At 37.9% G+C, this 7,591-nt stretch overlaps 1 protein-coding gene across 1 annotated transcript in view; it reads left to right on the top strand.

The window, feature by feature from the left end:
* Positions 1-5,921: 5,921 nt before the first annotated feature.
* The window catches only part of LOC113036869 (von Willebrand factor A domain-containing protein 5A-like), a 36,167-nt gene continuing 34,497 nt past the window's right edge, over positions 5,922-7,591 (top strand). The window contains exon 1 of the mRNA XM_026193438.1: positions 5,922-6,023. The gene's annotated coding sequence lies outside the window, so the exon portion shown is untranslated. The remainder of the gene's footprint in view (positions 6,024-7,591) is intronic.

Below are 7,591 nucleotides of genomic sequence, written 5' to 3'. Positions count from 1 at the left end.
GGTTATAAAGAATACAGGATGTCTCTGCTTTGTGTTTTTGTTGTTGTTTTCTTATGCTGTTTTGTTTTGCCTTTTTTTTGGCATTTTAATTATTAAAATTAATTATTACAATTGAAAGTGAAACACGAGATGCAACGGTTGTTTTGTTGCTGTGTCTCACTCTCCTGCCCTGACAAACCAAAACACACCCAAGAGGAAATTCTAATGTGTTATAGAAAGTGATCAGTGGGAGACTTTGCTATGGAGCTGCAGTTCTAATGAAGGACAAGTGCATTGCACATGGTTCCATGCAGGCACTCATAGCAAGAAAGAGGCTAAACAAGTCTGCTAACTTTTGCAATTTACCAGAAGAGTGCTGAGGTTGTTGAGGGTAAGGTTACTGTTTCCTGTTTACCTGCAGTAACGTAAGCTAGTTCACCACACTGACATTTCTGTCTGTCACCTCAACCAAGTACTTGTTACAAAAGCTTCTTTCTGTACTGAACAGTACAATTTGTGTCTTATTATTTTTATAATTCATGTAACTGGAGAGTCCTCTTCACAGACAAAGTTTAATATTGGAGTTCTACAGGGTTCAGTACCAGGACCAGTTCTGTTTACATTATACATGCTTCCTTAGGCAGTATCATCAGAAGGCATAGCATACATTTCCATTGCATTGCCAACTTTATCTATCCATTAAGCCAGATTACACACACCAATTAGTTAAACTGCAGGAATATCTTAAAGACATTTTTCAAATGACCTTGGCCTCCAGTAACACTGTGAGGAATCTTGGAGTCATTCTTCACAATGATATGTCCTTCAATGCACATATTAAACAAATGTCTAGGATTGCTTTCTTCCATTTGCGCATTATATCCCAAATTAGAAACATCTTGTCTCAGAACTAGTTCATGCTAGTTCTAGTTTATGTATTACTTCTAAGCTGGACTACTGTAATTCATTATCGTCAGGATGTCCTAAAAACTCCCTGAAAAGCCTTTGGTTAATCCTGCAGCAAGAGTACTGACAGGGACTAGAAAGAGAGAGCATACTTCTCCTATACTGACTTCCCTTCATTGGCTCCCTGTTAAATGCAGAATTCAAAATCCTGCTCCTCACATACAAGGTCTTGAATAATCAGGTCTCATCTTGTCTTAATGATCTTATAGTACCATATTACCCGATTAGAGCACTTTGCTCTCAGACCGCGGCTTACTTGTAGTTCCCAGAGTATTTAAAAGCAGAATAGGAGGCAGAGGCCATCCGTGCCCTAAACACACACACCCGCCCTCTCACATCATCTATAATTGACTGAGACAGGACTCTCTTCCAGACACTAAACCAAGGAACAATGTACATTTCAATTCCTTTAATTTTAAATATGTTCATATTGTCTCTCTCTCTCTCTCTCTCTCTCTCTCTCTCTCTCTCTATATATATATATATATATATATATATATACACCCCCCCAATTTTTGCACATGTCGAGGAGCGTGTCAGGCTACATTTCACTGTGTGTTATACTTGTATAACTATGCATGTGACAAATAATAAAGAACCTTGAACCTTGAACCTTGGGTCTTCTGTGGAACCAGGTTCCAGTTTGGATTCAGGAGATAGACATTATTTAGTCAAATTTGTGAAAAATCAAAGACTTTCAGAATTTTTCTGAATGCTTCTTTAGCTTAATTCTAATTGTTTTACTTGTATGTATCTTTCTGTTGGCAGCAATTGAAAAATAAACCCAGTGCTTTGGATGAAATGAGCTCCATTCCTTTAATTATTGACTTTGCATGTTTTCTGTTCAGTGTTGTGCAAACTATGTAACACATTTATGAACACTCTCTTCTAAATTTAAGAACTGACTACTGTAAAAAAAAAAAAAAGTTCATATCTCTAACCTAAAGTTTAACAATTTACTCTTTGCTTAGGTCTTGGTATGCTGATTTCAAGAAAATGAACGATAGCTGTCTACTTTTTTTCAATAATACTTACATATATTACAACAAACTTGCAATGTCAGCATAGATTTAATATCTACAGCATCTACCTATACACTCCACTTCAGTACACTTCAGAACTTCTTTCAGTAACTACGAGCTGTGCTATTGATATGGCTTAAGCCAATCACCTTGGACATGTGAATGGTTGTATTCACAAGATACAAGTGAACAAAACAAAATAAATTCTATCGTAGAAACTGAGATCCCTACCTCTGAGCATAAAAAGAAGGTTTCTGGAGAGCTTAAACCCCTACATCCTGAGAGATTTGCCTGGGGTGCAAAACTACATGTATAACGTTGTGGTCTATGGAGACTCCAAGAAGGCTCATGATCCACACATGTAGGCAGACCTCAAACGCCTCCAGATAAATGCAACAAAAAAAAGTTTGTTCAGCCATCCCAGCATTCCATTTCTGATAGATGTGATTTCCAGAGATGGCCTGTGCTCTAAGTTTTTGCCTGACTATACAACAGTGATGAGGCATTCTGGGAAGTAATACACAGACTGAAATGCAGTGGAATTTGATGGCAGAAGAAAGCTTCAGGGAAACTAAAACCTATCACAAGTATATATATAATCTAGAAATAGAACAGATAAAATACAAATAGTACAAATAAATAAATGAAGACAGAAAAGGAGAGAAAATATTGACGTGTGAAACAGAGATGTGTGCAAAAGAGCTATAGCTTAATATGCTGCCTTAATATGCTGGATGACCTGATGTGCAAAAAATTATTATTTCTGTTCAATAATAGGTCAGCTGTTCAAGAGTCTGATGGCAGTGTGGAAGAAGGAGTTGTTGAGTCTGGATGTTCTGGATTTCACACTTCTGAACCTCTGTCCCAAGGGCAGAAGTGTGAACAGTCTGTGTTGTGGGTGTGTGAGCTCTTTGAGGATGGAGGCAGCTCTCCTCTGGACTCTGCGATGGTAGATGCTCTGAAGAGAGGGCAGCGGAGTCCTGATGATCTTCTCCACAGTTGTTATCACTCTCTGCAGGCGTTTGCGGTCCATGACAGTAGTGCTGCCGTACCATGCTGTGATGCAGCTAGTCAGTTCTAGGTTACTGGAAAACTTAGCACTTGTGATTTATGACCCTGGATTCCATACCTTCGTTACCACAGATTTCTGAGACTGAGACACTTTCCTAGCTCAGCTTCACAAAAACAACATTGAATGCAGAGATGGGCAGTAATGCGTTACTTGTAACTTCTTTTTACAGCGAAAAAAAACCCTAAACGTCCAAGCAAGCACCGAGTGCGCTACGACGTAATGAGAAATTCACAGAGAAACTCGCGGATTCTTCCACTGACCGCTGCAGCACACCTGCACTGGGGTAAACCTCCGCCTACCCTACTTCTGCTTTGCAGGTGACAATAGAGCAACAGAACTGCTAGTCTTTGATTTTATTTATTTTCTGCTGTGATTTACTTGCATCTATTTGAAAGAGTGAGTGTAAACACAAAAAAAAAAAAATTATTTTATGTGCTGGAATGTGCAGAAAATAGGTTTAAATGTTAAACAAATTTCTTCCAATCAGAGAATGTTGCATATAATTAAATGTGTGACAAAGTGGGTGAGAAGACTATTTGTCTACATTCTTAGTTAACATTCTTGTTTTGATTTAACCATATTTCACATGTAATCTGCAATAGGCAAACATCTACTATCCCGGGTTTGTTTATGTTCTGCACTTTTACAGATTATATAATATAACATCTTGGTTTAAATCAATTCATGCAAGTTTGTTGAGTTAACATGTTATTTATTTCAACTGTTAATTTGTATTGTTTGAACTTACCTTTACCTACCTGTCTTCCAGAAGCAAAAGGAGGAAATGTAGTTCTACTTCCTGCTTTATACCTTCTGGGTTCATCTGAGGTCACAGGAAGAGACCAAGGGCAGGAGGGGAAGAATTCTTATAATTTAATAAAGTTAATTTTAAAGGGTTTATAAAGAAATAGATTTAATGTTGTGATATGTATTGATTACACCAGAGTTTATGTTGCCAGTCAAGAGGAGTAGTAGAGGATGAATATAATCATGTTCATCTCACCTACCTACTGAATGGAATAGTCCAGAGGAGAAAGTGTTTGATTAAGGGGACTATTTAAGCAGACGAACTCAGGTGTTTCAGAAGAAGGGTTCAGGTCAGTGTAGCTGTGTGCAGTTTGACCTTAATTTCCGTTGATTTAAGTTCAGTTATGTTTATTTGAATTGAGTTTATTATAGAGTTGAGTTTCTTATTTGTTTCTTTGTAAATATTCTTGGGCCACAGAATGGTGAATAAATCACTTGCTACACTGGACAGCATCAGTCTCCTGCACTTCTTTGACCGCTTAAGTCGAGTCCTACCACAAAATGTTTGATGCATAAAGTTAAAAGATTAAAACTAATAAGACAAGTTTTTAAAACAGACTTTTCCATTTGATTACACATTGTATGATGGATTATGTAGAAAAAGTAGAATTGGGCTGAAAGATCTATTGCTTTATTACCTGTTCAGGTTGTAAATCGTGTTTTTTAAAAAGTAACTAAGTAATCAGTAAAGTAACGGGATTACTTTTGGGGGGGAAGTAATCAGTAACTAATTACTGATTACTTTTTCAAGTAACTTGACCAACACTGATTGAATGTGTAATTGCACTTGTATCCTGCATCCTGTCACCAACTGACAGAAAATTCTCCATAATCGAAAAGTACAGATTGGCTTGTGTCTGGTGTGTGAAGCAGTGGAGAACCTGTGTATGGGGACTCAGATTTACAAAGATAAAGTTCAGGTAGGCAAACACATGGGAAAGGGAGGGCCAAGGTTCTCGACCACCATTTTGGTCCATCAGCAGACAGGGCCCAAGCACATTCATCCTCAGTGACACAAAACACTGGAAGATAGACTTTCTCCCTGTTCACAGTGGTCTAAAGGGTCACCGCAGAATGACTTTTAAGAGTAAGCAGGCAAGGTTCGCCTAGCAGGTAACAGAAAGAGAGACACCTTCCTGTTTGGTGTAAACATTGTGTAATAAAGTATCCCTCACATGGAGGATTAAAAAAAATGTAAATGGTGCAGGTGGATCTCTTCACTTAAAAATGAAAATAAATGAATAAAAAAATGTATCAAGAAAAATAAGGCTAAAGTAAAGTTTTACCTTCAGAACTTCAGCTGACTGCATTATATTTTGTTTTTAAACTTTCTATTATTTCGACAATAAATAATAAACCTGAGGTGTATTGCGTGAAAGAGATTTTTATCCAGAGTTTGTTGATTCCAAGTGCTTTGCAGAAACATAGACATGCTATTTGGCTGGTAGATGCTTGTACAAGCATCTACCAGCCAAATAGCATGTCTGTTTCTTACATGTGTTAGGCTAAACCATTATGTGAGGCAGGCAAGAGTTGGCTTTTGTCGCTGCTGCAGCTTTTTCACAAGCAGAAAATGTCTTGGGTAATGGAGATGTTGGCCACCAGGCGGCAGGCAAAACGTATTTTGGAGAATTCATATTTAATGCGATCTGATAAGGGAGATATATGAGACACACAGAGAATTGGCAGGTATGATTACTCTCTCTCACTCTCTCCCTGTATATGTATATATATATATATATATATATATATATATATATATATATATATATATATATATATATATATATATATATATATATATATGAAAAAAAATAGCACTGGGTGTTTACAAACTGCGTTTGAAGATGTATTAAGAACGCTGTATAAAAAACTCTTTAAGAATTTAGTCTTAAATGCAGATGTTTGTATTTCAATACTTGTCTTGTATGATGTTCTTTGGTCTTCAAATACCAGACTATTTTAACAACGGTGATGGGTAAGTTTTGTATAATAATAATAAAAACAAATTTAAGGTCCACCCACTCGACTCTGACGCGATCTCACTGAAGGGTTCCCACGGATACAGGAAAGTGTTTCAGTTCGGTATAGAAAACTGGCGTAGGGGCATTTAAGCCACATTTCACACACTGAAGAACGAAAGTACTTTGAGGAGACAAAAATCTTTCTTTTCAAAGGTAGGCATTTCTCTGAAACCCATTCCCGCACACTTGTTGCGTGTGTTTTGTGGAGAATTCTGTTATTTTTCTTTTCACAAGAAGCGGGCTGTAAAAAACAAAAACAAAAAACAAATACAAACTGAAAAACAGCTTCGATCTGTGATCACCCCGCCTTCACATGACTTATTATTAAATATTCATCCGCTCTGCTGTTTTGATCAGTTTGAGAGTGTGTTTTGATCACGTGGAGAAACTATGTAATGGCATGAAGACATCATCTTGCCCAAATGATGTTTTTCCAACACATTTAAAAAATATATTTTTAAGGTTATCGGTACTGACATCTTAAGGATTTTTAACAGCAGTCTTAGTTCAGGTGTTGTGCCAGCCCGTTTCAAACATGCTGTTGTACAGCTTTAAAAAATCATCTGGATTCCTCTGTCCTCTCAGATTTCTGGCCTATTTCAAAGCTTCCTTTCCTGTCAAAATTTTTTGAAAAGATTTTATTCGTTCAGCAGCAATCTTTTTTTAAATTGACACGGTGTCCTTGAGAGGTTTCGGTCTGGTTTTAAAGCTCTTGGCAGCGCTGAAACCGCAAAGTTTTTAACGGTCTTTATTTAGCCACTAACTCAGGAGACTCGGCTGTGCCTTTGCTTTTGGATCTGACAGCTGCCTTTAATACTGTTGACCACAGCATCTTGATCTCACATTGGGGCATTGCAGCATCAGATTGGTTCAGTGGCATTAGAGTGGTTCAGGTCTGAGAGGACTTTCTCTGTGAGCTTTGGAGATTTTATCTCTTCCTCAGCTCCCTGTAACCCACACAATTTCCTCAGGGATTAATAAACTATGCTGATTCTCATTCTGATTACTTGTGGTGTTGCCCAGGGATCTATATTGGGGCCAATTTTATTCTCTATTTATATGCTACCTCGAGGTCTATTTTTTTTTTTTTAGAAAATATAACATTTGTTTCCATTCATACACCGATGACACTCAGATCTATCTAGGACTGAAGACGAGCTGCCCTGCCCCACTGCTATGGATAGTTACCCCACCATTACTTCAGTGTCTCGGTGAAATTAAAGCCTGGATGGCCTCTAACTTCTCTTTAATGAGAATAAAACCAAAGTGATAATTTTTGGACCAAGTGGCAATCCCAGCACAGCTGATTTTAACCGGCACAGTCTTACTGCTTATATGTTGGAGTTATCCAGATCTGCCTTGTAAGACTGCAGTTGGTCCAAAATGTCGCAGCTCGTCTTCTGACACGAACCAAAAGACGCGAACATATTTCCCTGGTGCTTGCCTCTCTTCACTGGCTCCCTGTTCACTTTGGAGTTGATTTTAATTTTTTTATTGTTGACTTATAAAGCCCTGAATGGAAAGGCTCCTGGGTATTTGTCTGACCTCCTATGGGCCCTCTAGATCTATTAGATCAAATGATCTTCTGCTTTTATGGATACCAAGGTTGAGGCTGGTTCAAAGAGGCGATCGAGCGTTTGGGGTTGTAGCGCCTTAACTGTGGAATAATCTACCCCTACACATCAGACAGGCTCCTTCTGTGAAACCTTTTAAATCTCATC

The sequence above is a fragment of the Astatotilapia calliptera genome, chromosome 14 (genome assembly GCF_900246225.1).
Source record: "Astatotilapia calliptera chromosome 14, fAstCal1.2, whole genome shotgun sequence".
Taxonomy (NCBI): Eukaryota; Metazoa; Chordata; class Actinopteri; order Cichliformes; family Cichlidae; genus Astatotilapia; species Astatotilapia calliptera.
Note: the sequence above shows the minus strand (reverse complement) of the source record. Positions and strands in the feature narration are given on the sequence as shown.